The sequence below is a fragment of the Nyctereutes procyonoides genome, unplaced genomic scaffold, assembly GCF_905146905.1.
Source record: "Nyctereutes procyonoides isolate TBG_1078 unplaced genomic scaffold, NYPRO_anot_genome, whole genome shotgun sequence".
NCBI classification, from domain to species: Eukaryota; Metazoa; Chordata; class Mammalia; order Carnivora; family Canidae; genus Nyctereutes; species Nyctereutes procyonoides.
Genome location: NW_026575140.1, coordinates 41,066,544 through 41,082,057, shown reverse-complemented (window position 1 = coordinate 41,082,057; position 15,514 = coordinate 41,066,544). Strand labels below are relative to the sequence as shown.

The window sequence follows — 15,514 nt, the reverse complement described above, 5'->3', positions numbered from 1 at the left end:
GTAGAAGCACTTTAAAGTGTTTGCCTGGGAAAGTAGATGGGAATTTTAACCTTTGTCTATACTGTGAAGGACGAAAGTTAAGAAACTGTGCAAGCAAAAGCTACCCAAGGAGCACAGACAGACCCGCCCACACCCACATCCACAGGGTACACCCACAGGGCAGTTTAGCAGGAGAAATTCTGTGATTTAGACTTTCGAATTACACGCTTTTGTTCCAGAGGATTCCAATGCACTCAGGTCAGTCTAATGGATATAGGGCTTTTCTAAAACACCTCTGTAAAATAGAGGCCACGCACCCATTTCCTATGGCAGAGATTCAACCACCAGTCCCTTTCCTCCCTGGTGTGGGATACCCTACATTCCAGTTCCCCTTTGCCTCTGGTTAGCCTCGTGCCCTTGGAGGCTCTTTCACCTCCTTGGGCTTTGGGTCTCTTGAATGGAGGTGCTGTTTTATCAAAATGACACAGGCTTTATTCCAAAATGCACTTAAAGTTGTATCTGGAAAATGATGGTGTCTAGAGTAGATCATCTTTTTTTTTTTTAATTTGAATATTTTATTATTTATTCATGAGAGACACACAGAGGAAGAGACATAGGCCGAGGGAGAAGCAAGCTCCCTGTGGGGAGCCTGGTGCAGGACTCCATCCCAAGACCTCGGGATCCCAATCTGAGCCAAAGGCAGATGCTCAACCACTGAGCCACCCAGGTATCCCTAGAGTAGATCATCTTTAAGGAAATTACCAGCTTCAATATTCTGTATTTCTATAACTTCAAAAAATACTGGCATCTTAAAATAGATCTGAAAATGGTAAGGGGTATCTGTATCTGAGTCATCCTGTAAAGACATGCAAATAACCTTTTCTCTTAATGAAAATCCAATGTAGATGGAATCCAGAGTTCCAAAAATTTAAGGAAGGAAAGGACGTGGTGGATGAATTTTTTTTTTTTTCTAAAAAGAGAAGACGACGGAGGGGGTGGCAGCACATGCAAAAAATGTGAAATAGAAAAAACAATAATAAAAAGAAATGCATTTCACTTTTTGGGCATTTAAACACTTCTGTACTGGTGAATCATACCAAATAACAGGCCTGTAGCGTCGCAGATTCTTGGTCTTAGCAGAATGTTAAATGTGGCGTAAGATTCTATGTTATTGCCCTTACATTCATAAAACAGCCACAACTTCTTTTCCCACAAGGAAGCCTTCATACATGATCTTCCATTCTGACTTGTTCCCAATTGCATATGAGAATTATTTGATAGCAATCAATCCACTATCACTGTTCAGGGACATTACAGGAGAACAGCAGAGTAATTTAACAATATAGTTGATTAGTGTAATAATCATCATTAAATGTAGTAATGATAGTGGGATTCCCCTTACCTTGGTTAATGACCATAGACAATTCATTTCTTGACTGCCAGTGGTAGAAATGGTTTTTGAAATATTAAGTTCTGCCCCATGGGAATGACACTTAGCCCACCACATTTAATTTTTGACCTTCACTGAACAGCATGATCCTAATCCCTTGATTTTATAATCTTAACTAGGAAACATTAAAATATGGATTGACTCCAGTTGGCAGGAATCTTTATGTTCTCTTCAGTAAAAAAAAGCTATAAATCCAATGGTTGACCTTTTATTTCCAGGTCACAAATGACACCCACTCACTTTTGTCCGTTCACATAGGATTTATGTTAGGGTCTACAGGTATAAGCCATGAAAGTTGAACTTTAATGAAATGTCTTTCAAAGATGTGCACTTAACCAAAAATTTCCCACAAAAAAATTAGCAGATAGCCTTTTAAAAATAGCTATTATATCTTCAGGTTCATGGCTGGCCTCAACTAAATCTGTTTTTCACTTGTAGTAAGTTTCCTCTAATACTAGTATTTTTCTGAGGATAAAAATTAGGCGTGTGTTTGGGATGATAATAGTACCTTAGCTCCCAATTTAGATTTCTAAACCAAAAGATTTCTGAAATGTTCTCTCTTGCCATCACCATAATTCATCTATCTCCAGCTGAAAAATGTTCCCTGTCCTTTTTCACAAAATCAATTGTATTGATGGGAGGCGTTCTGTGTTGTCAATCAGGGAAATGTGAGTTGATGGGACCCCAAAGCAGTGAGATAAGGTAAGGAATACCAAACTTGCTCAGGTCCACACCATCTGAGGGAGGTCAATGCTTCCCATAATACTCTTCCTGTCATGTAGCACCCTGTCACAATTAATAATGTAGAAGGAGCTGATTAACTTAAGTAAAGTGCTCTCTGCTGTGTAAACACATAAAGAGCTATGAGGCAAAAAAAAAAAAAAGGCAAAAAGGGGGAGGGCAGGAAAGAAAAAAACGTCATTTTTATTTTTCATGTGGATGCGTTCTCACTTTCCATTCTTCTCTTGTAACAATTACTGTACCAGCCACTCTGACAGAGTCAATAAATTGATCTGGGTCTTGATGCAGCAGCAAAGCAGACTGATCTGATACACCATTATCTGTAGTGGAGAGTGTGTGTGTTGGGGGGGTGGTTTGGGTGTGCTTGGGTGGCTGAGGGCAAGGGGGAGAAATCCGCAAAGGCAAGTCAGTGTCACTCTGGATAGGTAATTAGTGCTCTACATGGAGTTTCTGGAGAGATGAATGCATTCGTGGTGTGCTGTGTGCATGAGCATGTGTGCACGCGTGTGTGTGTGCAGGTTTAGAAGGGGCAGAGAAAAAGAAGCCTTCGATTTGGCTAAAGGATGCAGCCTAAGTAATACCGTATGCACCACTTATTTAGGTCCCTGCGGTATTTCAGTCACTCAAACAGATCTGCAATTCAATGAGGATCACCACCCCATTAGAACTAATCATGTCAGCTGTGTATCTGACAAAATAAACATTCAGAAACTGTGCTCCTAGGTTCATAACGTTTTTTGCACTGGGATTTTTTTTCTTCTCTCCCTCATCCAGCATAAAGTTTAATAGTTTTTTAATATGAAATTATAACATACATACAAACTCTCCGTATGCATTTCTCAGTGTATTTTGCCTCCCAACCAGAAACTGCAGCTGTTAGCTGAGCTTTAACTTGCTCCTTGGGAGTATGCTAAGTATGTTCTTAATAAATAAATATCATTCCACTAGCTAATGAGGGAATTAATGAATGGCACAACTTATGGAACACGGATGTGGGAGGATGGGGGGGAGAAGAGACTCAGCTTAGGGGGACATGACCAGATCACCTCTGGGGTTTTCGCCATATTAACATTTCTGGGTTCCTATGGGCAATCACAGGTCCCTGGTCCTAAAGATGAATGAGATGCATCCTGCCTGACCTCTGGTGCTTTACAGAGATTCAATTCTAAGAGGTGAACAAGCAGCAGCACACATCCACAGCTCTCCGTGTGCCAGGGAAGGGTGCTGGGGGCTTTATAACCTAACCATGTTCAATCTTTATAAAACTCCAAGCAGCACGCACAGATTTCCAATTTTATAAATGTGACCTCTGAGGTTCAGAAAGGCTAAAAACTACCCCCAGATCACTATAATAGTCTCAGATTGCCGTAGCAGAATATCCTAAACTGGGTTGCTCAAATAACATTAAATATCTGAAAATCTTGTTTTCTCACAGTTCTGGAGGCTCGGAGGTCCAATGTCAAGGTTCTAGCTCATCTGTACCTGACCGGTCCCTGAGGGTCCTCTTCCTGGCTTGCAGGTGGCTGCCTTCTCACCAGTCCTCACGTGGCCGAGACAGTACCAGCTCTCTGGTGTCTCTTCTTACACCCGCACTAATCCCATCATGAGCTCCTCCCACCCCACAGATAAACCTCTTTTCCCAAAATCCCCATCTTCATATACCATTGCAGTGGGGGCTAGGGTTTCAGAATATGAATTTTGGCAGGGTAGGGGTAGGAGGAAAGGGGGAACAACACAATTCAGTTGACAGTAGTCACATACTGAGATGAAACAAAATCAAGTCTGTCTGGCTCCGGCGGATGTCTTCTTTCCTATATTCCACTGCCCAGGAGAGGAGGGTGCCTCATGATCACAGGTCTTCAAACTACTAATATCTGTAAAATCCTGTACCTAAGGACTGTTAAAGGAAGCTAGGCTAAAGTTGCTTCACCTATAGAGATCCCTCTGTGTCCTTCACCTGCTTCCCACCTTCCACAGAATAAAGTCCAATTGCCTTACCATTGTATAAAGTAATGTATTTATTCATGACTAGACCCTAACTTCCAGCCTCATTATTCAACGTTCTCTGCCATTTACATTAACAGACATACCAAACAGAGTAAAGTTCTTCAAACTGCTACTCTTTTGCACGTGCTGTTCCCCCTGTCTGGAATGGAATGTTGTCTGTCTCCTTCGAGACCAGCTCATGTGTCATCTCGTCTACAATATCTTCCATGAGTGCCCAGCTTCTCTCCAGAGATAATTACCTACTCTCTGTACTCCTTACAGATTTTACATACTTTAATTGTTTCATTTATCATACCTTACTATAATTTGTTTACCTTTCTCCCTAGAAGTCTGTGAGCAAGGTATGGCAGGGATTGGATACACAGACATACATACATATACACACACGCATTCCTCTTCCAGCCTAGTGTGGTGCCCAGAATATAGTAGGTGCTCAGTAAATTCTGGGTGGTTTTTTTTTCCCCCTGTTCCCAAGATCAATCACATAACTGATGAGTGGGGGGAGATAAGCTAAGTATCCCAAGTATTTTGGCTCCTAGTCTAGTGCTCCTTCTATTCTACCAAGAGGCACAGGTCACTACCAGGGTCAGTTCCCTTACTAGAATTTTCTATCATATTGTCCTATCCTCGCAGGACTACTCCCTTCCCCAAACACACACATAATGGCCAGGGATCTGAGGAAGGGAGATGGTACTTAAGAGAGGCAGAGGCTGTGTGCCAAGAGAACACAGGGCCTGAAGTTTCCCCCAACTACTCAAGGCGACAGGAGCCACTCAGCATATTCTGCCTTGGAAGGGAGCACTGAACACTTCCCACATTATTAAGGCGGCACTGTGGGGGTCTGAGGTTGGCCTTCAAGTTCATGTCTGGGCTGCAGCTCCATTATCCCAACACATTGAGACTGTGGGAGAGAGGGCGTGAGGGTAAGGAACACAGGGCCAGCACGGCCGGCCCGTCCTAACCCCCCTAACCCCGTGTCCAAACCCAACACAGGGATCCAGCTTATCACAAGCTCTTGTGATTCATTAGTTAATGTGTAAAGCATTTGGAAAGTGGAAAGCTAATTAGAAGTGCTAAGTTATTTCATCTCTGCTGTAAAGGAAGCAATGTGAAGCCTAAGGAAAAATTCTCATGCAAATATTTTGGGGAGGCGTGTGCTGTGGAATGTAACTCAATGAATAGGCCTCATTGAAAGGCTCTATCCCAAAAAGAGAGTCCCCCCCCCACCCAATAAAAGAATGTGCCTTCATCCTCAATAAACAAACAGGAAGGTAAACAAGTAGGTGTGAGAAAAGTGGGCAGAAAGAATCACTGAGAACTCATGTGAGATCTGTGAAAACCTCACTTGAGACAATAGGCCCTGGCCTTGAAACTGTATGTCAGTGGGACCTTCACATCTTGGGCTCAGGAGAAAGCCTGGGAAAGCCAGTGCCCGAAGGAACCCCTCCTAATGGGAAGGGTCATTTTTTTAGAGCACAGAAACATCTGATAAAGTGAACTCCTCAGGCATGGGAGTTTCACAGGCAGAGGCCTTATGGAAAGGCGGACAGTACGCCACCTGTACTGCCTCTCTCCTCACAGTTCACGGAGTGGGGCCAATCAACTCATTTTCCTGTTCTCTGAACTCTGTTGACTCAAGCTCAGCAAAACCAGGCTCTTTTCTTTTGCAAAGGAAGCATCTGGTTCCAAGTCATAAAAGAGAAACCCAGAACCTATTGCTGACTGTTTGATAAGCACCTGGGAGGACACACGGAGGGCACCGTTTCACAGAGTTCCCTTGCAATTACAAAGGGACATGTCCTCCAACTCAGCCCTTTCAGAGTTCCAGTTTACCAGGAGAAAGTTGACCCAGCCTGTGGGAGCTGGGCTGCACAAAACTCCAGTATGTCTGCCTGAATCCTGGTTTCGGACAGAAGGCTAACATGACACTACACACTCACTCACACTTGCACACACACACTCATGCACACACAACATATATGTCTCTTAGACACACAGAGAGTGAGTGTAGAGGAAAGGCACTGTAAGAAGACAGGCATCAAGGGATGAAGGGAGTCAAGTGCAGGAACAGGAGTTAAAAGCACAGGAAACCTATCAGACAGTGGGAAAGAGGAATATGGCAAATACTGTTAACAGTTTACCTACTATGTATGGCCCCTTCTTTCTTGGGGCAATTTTGTTCAGGGAGGACGATGTATTCAGCATAGGTCACAATCAATCCCCATTTTAGCCAATCAACATAATTCCGTGCTAGCTTTCCCAGCATTCCTTGCAGCTAAAGATTCAAAGGTAATCCAGTTTTAGTTGGTGAGACCTAAATAGAAATTTTCTAACAGGAAGCAGGGGAAGAGTATGGTATGGCCTTTGTTTCCCTGATGTAAGAGGGATAATGGAGTAGGATATGGGCTTGATGTCTGGAGCTGCACCAGCCATTTTACAACCCAAGGCACCAAGCATGAGGATGAGTGGACAACATGCAAAGGATAGTAGAGCAGAATGTCTGCAGGAGCATGGGTTCCTGCTGGCATCATATAGCAGATGAAACAAGGTCAACAACCACATAGATTTCATATGAGGAAAATAATCCTGATTGGCTTAAACCACACTTAATCGGGTTCTCTTCTATGAGGCAGATAGTACAGTGGCCTTCATTTCATAGATGAAGGAACTGAATTTTAAAGGGTAACATCCAAGACACTCTGACGAATGGCACAGCCAGGATATGAAAATAGGTCTATCCTACTCTTTAATTCATTACTTTTTCCCTGTTCCCTCAAAAGAAATCAGGCCATGAGTACCAAATATATTTCCCTTAGAATCCCAGGACATCCCCTGATCAGAAACATCATTATCAAGATCCATCTAAGGACTGGAAATGTTGACAGCAATTCTGCAATTGATACTAGCTAGGGTTTTCTGGCTTTGTTGTAAGGCTATCATCAAACTCTGACCTCACTCCTCATAGTTCTCTACACAAATTCTCACCTTCTGTTTTCAAGCTTTCCTCCCACTTCATTTTCAGCCTCCCCTTTCCCACAATCCCAACAGATAATTTAATGGATACCAGATGTTTTATCCATCTTCTTCCATAAGATCTAAAATTTCAGGTGCAAGCTCCCTCTTATCTTTTCCTTCTCCATGGCCACTGATCTCATTTTAATACTGAGAAGAGTCAAGTGAGGAAGGAGACAGATTTAGTGAGCACCTATTATGTGCCAGACCCCAAGTAGGCACCTAATTCTTTCAATAATCATCCATTTGCTTTAACTAAGAAGCTTCCCCAAATCTTTTTGGAGCAAACTAAAACATGGGACTTAAAGATAATGGGATTACGGAAGTATAAGAAATGAGGGAGAGGGCAACCTGGGTGGCTCAGCTGGTTAAGCATCTGCCTTCAACCCAGGGCATGATCCTGGGGTCCTGGGATGGAGCCCCACATGAGGCTCCATGCTCAGTGGGGAGTCTGCTTCTCCCTCTCCCTCTGCTCCGTCCCTTGCTCATGCTCTCTCTCTCAAATAAATAAAATCTTATTTTTTTTAAAAAAAAACAGAGAACTGAGGGAGGAAAAAGAGACCAGTACCTAGAACTGATGCTCTCACTTTGCCCAGAAGAGAAGTTTGTGGCTGAAGACATCTAAAACGTGCTACAAAATTGAAACTGAAAAACTGAAAGACAAGCGTTATTAAAAATCTTAAGAGTGTCTCATAGCCTATCACTGAGTCAACTACCAAGTGTACCTGAAGAGAATGTACAGGTTGGTGTGAGAGATAGGAAGCTGAGAGGATCCATTCTAGCCCACAGTACCCGCTTCCTCAGAGGAAGGAGGAGAAGCACACTGCATAAGTTACTCATCCTGGTGAGGGGTTGTTTACTACTCTACACCTGTGACTGGAGTTGAGACCATAAGAGAAAAAATGACCAGGCGCTGCCTTCTCCCCTTCAGGGTTTCAGGGTCTAATAGGGGGAAGTATATTCACTTGCTGCCAGTCCTTACCACCCTCAGAGACAGTTTTCTCTTGGGGAGTCTCTCTTCCTTGGGGCACAATTTAGCTGAAGAGGAGAAATCGTGTGCAGAGGAATAGATGTGCCTAATTAATTAGGCTTTGGAGGTACCTTTAGGGCAAATGCTCAATGGAAGGATCCATGGGGTTATAATCTTTAGGGGAGGGGTTGTCCTAATTTGCTTGACAGTTGCTTTAGATCCAGAGTTTGGCTGGTAGGTTCTGGCCATATCCACATAGTAGCACATGAGGATGTGCTAAAAGGTTCACTCAAGACCTTGCCTAATGGGACACAATGAAGGGAGCCTGGGCTTGGGAATCAAAGTGAGTTTGTTCCCTGGCTATACTGATCCCTGGCTATGTGGTTCCAGGGAAGTCACTTCTCTTTAAATCTCAGTTTTTTAAATCTGCATAATGGGGGTTAACAATAATAATGGTTCAGCCCACCTCAATGGATTGCTTTTTTTTTTTTTAAGATTTTATTTATTTGAGAGAGAGCATGTGTGTGAAGGATAGAGAGACCACACACAAGCGGGAGGGAGGGGCAGAGGGAGAAGCCGACTCCCCGCTGAACAGGGAGCTTGATGCAGGACTCAATTCTAGGACCCTGGGATCATGACCTGAGCCAAAGGCAGATGCTCAACTGACTGAGCCACGTAGGTGCCCCAAGAAAATACTTTATAATCCAGAAAATACTATTTAAATCGAAGAGTTTAGTTATCAGCCAAACAATAAAAGCTATAATTTATTGAAAGTTTAGTTGGAGTCAAGCATTTACTTTCTTTATACCAGTAAAATCTGAGAGATAAAACAACCATCAGAGATGATACAATCAATTACCATTCTGCAGTTAATAAACCAGACTAACAAAACTGAATTACCCCCCTCCCCGCCAAAAAAAAAAAAAAAAGAAAAGAAAAGAATAACAACAACAAAAAAGAAACACATATACTGTTTCTAAGTGATGGACTAAAGCTCCACCCAAGATCTGAAACGGAAGCCTACAATCTCAGCTGCTCTGCTATCTGGTCTCTGGGCAGAGGCTAGCTGTTCTCACAGATGCAGACTAACATCATTAGTAAAGGTCTTTTTCCCAGGCAAGATGAGAGAATGAGCTCAGTCTTATTTTACAGATGCATGAACTAATAGGAAACTGGGGCAGGTCTTCAGAAGGACCAAGCATAACATCAGTCCTATCCCATGGGACCCAATTTCTAGCCTTCTGATTCCTTGATGTAAGAGGATGAGTCAATCCTAGACCATCTTGAAGAGAAAATGGGTCAGTAACATTTCACTAACACTAATTAAGCATGCAGATGGCACTTGGGAAAAAGAAATTTGAAACACAAACTGGTTCAAATCCTGGCAACCTCGTTTGCCTGAGGTGGATGTATCCTTTTGAAACTGCAGTTTCCTCATCTGTAAAACAGGGATAATAGCACCAACCTCAGAGGACTCTGAGTGCTGTAGCAAGTGCAGGCACAGACCTGGCACACGTGGGTGCTTCAGACAGTACCAATTTGACCAACAAGACTTCCTACTTTTTCCAAAGTCAGGAGGAGGTGAAATTTTATCTGTCATTGTGTGGGCTTATAACTGAAAATGCAATTTGAACTAGAAGGGGGAAGATACTTTTTTTTCCCTCCTCTTAGGAAATCTCAGTTTCTTGCCTTTGCAACTCTGCAGCTGCTTCCTGAATTTCTGTGGCTATTTAACCCCTCCAGGCAGCACAGGGCAGGGTGGGGAGGAGATGGGGAAGGCTTCAGCTAATCTGAATTAAGTCTCAGGTGAATGTGGTGTCCTGCGTGAGGACATGATACAAGGAGGGGGAGTTTCTTGGAAATGAGGGGTGAGGGAGCTACTGGCTGACTTGACTGCAGCAAAAAAGGATTCCAATTTTATTTGCTTGGTCCAGAGAAGACAGAAGCCAACAAACATGTCACTTCTCTTAGGATGGGCTAAATAAAGCCATATCTACTAGCTGATAGATAAAAGGGCAAAAATTAAAGCTCAGAAGAAAAAAGGTAAATTATGTGAGAATCAGAGCCATATCCTCAGGTCAAAGTTAGACACGGACAGAAAAATGGTTTAGCCCTTCTGCTCCTTCCACTCTGGAAAGTTCTTTTACCCAGCTCTGTGTCTCAAAGCCTCTTAGGCAAATCCTTAGTGTAACTGGTATCACGCTGCATTATTCATGTTGTTGTTGTCATTACTACTATTATTATGTTTTACATCCATGTCCTCTATTAGTCTTTGAACAACCTGAGGAGAATTGTTACTCCTCATACTGTAGCTTTTGGGAATACTGTAAGAAACGATGAGTAAGCAAAGAAAGGAACTTAAGAATTTTGTAGACTGCCTATGCTTTGATTTCTCAAGGAGAGCTTCAGGAATATGACACAGAATGACAAGAGATTGAAATGCTCTCCGTATTTGCCGCCTCCCCACATTCCTCGTGCATCCCCACCAATGCAGACAGCAGGTGACATGCCCATAATTTAGTCATGCGGGTACCTCTCCAGATCAGCTGGTTTTCGGCACAGTGAAGTGTGTGGCTTGTGTACACGTTTGTAAATTTCATGAGGCCTAGGCAGTCACACTGCTCACAACCCGGGCAGCTACATGATTTATTAAGCAAAGGTTACAGCACCTGTGCCTTTTTGTCAACAAATCAGGCCCATGCCATGCCAAGCGATTCTTCTAATAACGCAAATGGTAATTTGGTTTTAAATAGCATTTCAGATACCACAATTCTATTGATGCAGAACAGTGATAGATTTGGGTGGCAGGGAAGAAATGCCTGTTTTTAATATTGTTTGCACTCATTTTTCATTTTAAAGAATTAGTTCTCATTGGAGTTCTGCAGGTTAAGCATTTTATTTGAGCATTCTGATTAAACTAGAACCTGAATCAAAATGAGTTCTTTGCTCAGTCCTTCTGTGTGGGAATTGGTATTTCTATTTATTACCTGATGATGAAATATTAACTTTTTTTCTCTAAATAAATGCCTCTTCTTAATGGCTCTTGTTTTCAGGGATCAGATTAAATTATGGGATGCAATTGAAATGGCCATTGGCTTTCTGCTATTTGAGATGATAGCATGTTCTCTATTATATTATATCATTCAGTGGGCATGCAGGGGACATTAATAGTGTCCAAAGTGAAGTAAATACTCTATGCCCCAGAGACTTCTCTATAATATCAACTGTCATGGGACAAATTTGAAAAAGAAGAGATTCAGGGTTGGGGAGGAGCAGTCATGGTTTCTCAAAACACACTGATGTTCTGAAAGCTGCAGGGAGGTGGCCACCTCTATTCTACTGATGAGTTAATGAAATGGAGGATGCAGAGGGATAGGAGGCAAATGATGAGAGTAGCAGAGGTACCAGACAAGTGAGGCAGAAGAATGGGACAAATAATGGGACAAATAACTGGGCAGGAATGTTCAAACACAGCCCAAAGCTGGGGTGAGATATACAACGCAATTGCAAGGCTGATAGAAAACTAGCTCAAGGCAAGGCTAAAAAAGAAGGCAATTCTGTTTTAGTCAAGGGAGGAATTCTCTGGAGGAAAAAAAACAGACTGGAAGAGAAGGAGGAGAAAAAAATGGCTTTCAATTATCCACGTTATCTTTCCTTACCAATCATTACAGATGATGAATTGGTGCAATAAAAGCCAATATTCAATTTTTCCAATTTACATGGAAAGAAGGCCATAATATATTGTTAAAGGGAAGAAACAGCAGGTTATCAAACAGCGTATATAATATGATCCTATTTTTGCAATACACTTGTATGCACAGAAAACAGTCTGGATGGATTTATATGGAAATGTTAACAGTAGGACTACAAGTGATGTTTATTATTTTTCCCATCTGTATTTTCCACAATTAACATGTATCATGACTGTAATAAGAAAAAGTCATTATTTTTAAACTTCCTTATGAATCATTTAGCTTCAAGCAATATATGCTGACTACCCACTATGCAACGGGCATGAGAAATAGTACTTTTAGAGAGGTCAGCACATACTCACAGTGGATTTTGTTGATAACTGTCTACTTGTCCTGTCTGTTTTACAGAATTTTATGCTCTTAAGGGGTGAAAGGGCCATCAGAGTTTATCTAAAGATTACATTTTAAAAGTTGTAGTGAAGAATACATAGCATAAAATGTACCATCTTAACCATTTTCAAGTGGACAGTTTAGTGGTCTTCAGTATGGCCACACTGTTGTGCAATCATCACCACCAAACACCTCCAGAGCTCTTTCCATCTTGCAAAAGTGAGACTCCATCCCCATTAGAAAATGACTCTCCATTCTGCCATCTTCTCACCCACCAGCAACCACCATTCTACTTTCTCTCTTTATGAATCTGACTATGAAGCCAGGAACCTCACATAAGTGGACTCATATAGTATTTGTCCTTTTGTGAGTGGCATCTTTCACTTAGCCTGATATCTTCAAGGCTCATCCATGTAGCATACTGCAGAATTTCCTTCATTTCTAAGGCCAAATAACGTGTACTATATACCACATTAAAATGGTAGATACACAATAAAATACATATGCCACATTTTGTTTATCTCATTTATCTGTTGATAGAGACCTGGGTTGCTTCCACCTCTTGCCTGTTGTGAATAATGCTGCTAAGAATGTGGATGTACCAATACCTCTTCAAGACTTTGCTTTTGGTTTTTTTGGATATATACTAATGACTAGATCTTAATGCAATCTCAGATTTAAAAGCAGGGGGTATGCTAGTAATACTCCTGAGAGCTGAGCATATCAATGTCTGAATACTTGTAGGGAAAGGTGCCTACCAGCTCATGAGGCCATGCAGCGAAGTGGTTAGAGAATGCAGGCCTTGGGGTCAGGCAAACTGGGTACAAATTCTTGCTCTACCTCTTACTGCTTACGACCACGGAAAAATGAACAATCTCTTTAGGTCTCAGTTTCTACATCTACAAAGTGGAGATAATTATATCTATCCTATTGGGTCCCTGTCAAGATTAGTTGGGTAATGTACTTCAGGCACTTAATACATAGAAAGTGCTCAATGAATAGAAGCTATATATAATTAAAGAATACTTTTTATAAAGAAAGGTCTTATGATAAACTGGAAGCTGCCTATTTAAAATGACTATGCAGTAGTTCAAATTCTATCTACTGGGAAAAATTGAGACCATACCTAATCTGTCTCCTCTGGGTTGATGTCTCAGGCATTTGAAGAGATTTCTATTGGGAACTGGCCTTTTGGAGAAAGGGACACCATTTTACTTTGCATTTATTTATGAATTCATGTGCAAGTTACCTCTTCTGCATTGAGTAAAGCTCAAGTATCTGCCTGGGTGCCTCTTCCATTTTTACTTCTCTAAAGGTAGAAGTTAAAATGTTGTCCTCCCAATTAATACGAATTTTGTGCTTTATTAGCAAAAGTATTAATATAGGACAAATGCAAACTTGCTTAGAAAATTACTAATCTGCACGCCATATTCAAATGAAGCCTTAAAAACAATTGCTGTAAAAAAAAATCTCTTCTGAACTAATGTCTTCTCAAGAAGGAGATTATTTTTAAAGTATATGACTATTTTTATCTTTATATGTCTAACACTTTAAATGGTTCCAGGAAGTAGCTCCTTTAAAAAAAAAGAATTAATATATATACACCTAAAAATTAAAATATTTTTGACCACAGAATTTTAACCTCAGGATATATACATATATATATATATATTTTTTTTTTTTGAAAAAAAATGACAGTTTCTCCTAAGACAATCGAGGATGGCTTTCTTTAAGACAAACGTGGCAGGTGTTAACTCTGATAAGAAACATTTAAGCTGTTGTCCCTATGATGCCAAATATTTAACAGAAACCAAAAAAATTCAGTTCCAGATGCCAAAACTGGGTCTAAGTGACATCATTCATCCAGATGCGTGGAAAATCTGGATTTTCAAGAATTGAATTTTTGTGGTCAACATCATGAAGACTCAGTTTCTGGGTTAAATAAGGCATTTGTGAAACAAAGCCATTTTGGAATATAACACGTTTTGATTATAGAGAAACAAATTGAATAGAACATAGGGTACCATTTCAGTATTGTGAATCACAGATTATACAAAAAATACTATGTAAAATACAAACAGGACATTTCCAAACTGCATTTTTGAGGTTCTTAATGAAGTAATCCGAGCACATTGGTGCTTTGAGAAAAGCAATCATTCAATATAGAGCCACTGTCCCCAGTTCTCCCTTCCCACTGAACTGGAACGCATGAGCCAAAAGTACAAAATGAAATCTTAATGCCTTTGAGCTAATTATTTGACTTCAAATCCATCAGTTAAGCATTTGAAGGTATGGGAAAATAAGCAATACCCTGGAACAATTTTATGGGAGGTCCTGAATAGATGTTAATCCCAGAAGCCACGGACAGGCCAGTTTCAGGAGAAACAGCAGAGGTGGGAAATTCAAGAGTTAACCTTCTGTCTTTCTTTTTTGTCCCCCCCCCCCCCCACAGCTGCCTCCTCGGAAGCTGTACTTTATGTGACCCTGCTTTAGCGTAAGGAAGGCTTCAGATGCGGTGCAGTTTCACCTGCGCTGCCGACACAACAATAAACTAAAATCCTTTACAGAGAGAGAGCGAGCAAATGGACCCAAGAAAGCAAATCTATCCCGTTGATAAGCATCTGGTCATATTCTTACAAACAAAGATGAGTAGTTACAAACGCAGCATCTGGAGAATACACAGCCGGGCACACGCAAAAAATATCTCCAAGAACTCTTTCAAACAACATGCCGAGAACCCTCGAAGGAAACTCTTTATGTCAGTTATGATTGTGGATGGTTACATTCTAATTAGGAAACCAATGAGGAGATCCTTCCAAAACTTGAACCTAGTTCTCTTTGACAAACTTCTAAATATCTCTACATCTGCTACCTCTGATCTCCAAAAGTCTCTCACTGTTTCTAACAGCAGCCATTTGGAAACTTTTAACAGAGATTTCCTCTCTTTGACCCATACTAGCACAAAACACAACTATCTACCGAGAAACAAGCTCTCGATGTCCCAGGAGAATCTTTTCTCAATCATCTGCCCCAAAATATGACATCGTACTCACATACATCCCCTCCCACCCCTTGCTCCCTAGTGGCCAGGGTACCCCGGAACCAACACCACCTATTTCTGCACCAACACCAGCAACTTAATAGGACTCATGAACCCTTTCTTTCCTTTTTCTTTCAGAAAGCTTGCCAGCTTCCTGGGGACCCTATGACGAAAACAGAAGATTGGCTGGTTCCCCATTCCCAGGATGCACTTTGATTCCATGGGCAACCAGA

The 15,514-nt window shown here is 41.4% G+C and overlaps 1 protein-coding gene across 8 annotated transcripts in view; it reads right to left on the bottom strand.

Moving 5' to 3' along the window:
* The window catches only part of NFIA (nuclear factor I A), a 368,402-nt gene that overhangs the window by 21,902 nt on the left and 330,986 nt on the right, over positions 1-15,514 (bottom strand). The window lies entirely within an intron of this gene.